Here is a 969-nt window from a genome sequence, read left to right on the forward strand (position 1 = left end):
GGGTCCAAGTGTGCCATAAGCTAGAGACCATTCTCAAAACTTCTTCTATTCAGGAAGCAGACCACATCCCAAAGGCAGCTACTCAGCTGCTTGTGGTACATCCCACCATGGAGCTGATTGCCAGTCTCATCATGGGGAATAACTACCACCAGCTTCCACTCAACCAGGCCCAGCTGAGTTGACACACAAACATAACTACCACAATATCTATAAGGTCAAGTTGTTGGGTTGTATTGTTTAGTTCTGTGTCTGTTGAGTTTCTTTCCAATTGTTCTGATTGAAAGTGGTGTATTAAAGTCTCCTACTATGACTGTAGAGTCATCTCTTTGTGTTTTCAGTTCTGTTAGAGTTTGGTTTATGTATTTGGGGGCTCTTTCATTGGGTGCATACATACTTACTATTGTTATGTCCTCTTGTTCAATGAATCTTTTAATCATTATATAATGTCCTTTCTTGTCTCTTATGATGCTTTTTTGTCTTAAAGTCAATTGACTAGAAATTAATATTGCCACTCCTGCTTTTTTTCGGGTTGCCATTTTCTTGATATATCTTTTTCCAGCCTTTGATTTTTAGTCTATTTTTTTCTTTCTCTCTAAGATGTGTCTCTTGTAGACATCATATTGATGGACTAAGTTTTCTTATCCAGTCTGCAACTCTCCATCTCTTGAGATATGTCTAATCCATGGACATTCAGTGTAATTATCATCAAGTATGAATTTGTTGCTGTCACTTTGTTATGTGTTTTTTTGTGGTGTTGCTGATTTCTTTGTTCCATATAATTTTCTGTGCCTAGCTCATTTTGTTTACGAATTGTGTTACCACTTCCTTCATTGCTGTTGTTTTAGTGTTTGCTAAATATTTGTGCTGGTCCTCTTTTTTCTTTTGATGTGAAAGTTTATCATTATTCTTTGAGGCTACCATGTGATTTATAATTTCCTTCCCACATTTAGAAAAATCCATTCTATCTTG

The sequence above is a fragment of the Orycteropus afer genome, unplaced genomic scaffold, assembly GCF_000298275.1.
Source record: "Orycteropus afer afer isolate SDZICR_OR568_19922 unplaced genomic scaffold, OryAfe1.0 scaffold00191, whole genome shotgun sequence".
NCBI lineage: Eukaryota > Metazoa > Chordata > Mammalia > Tubulidentata > Orycteropodidae > Orycteropus > Orycteropus afer.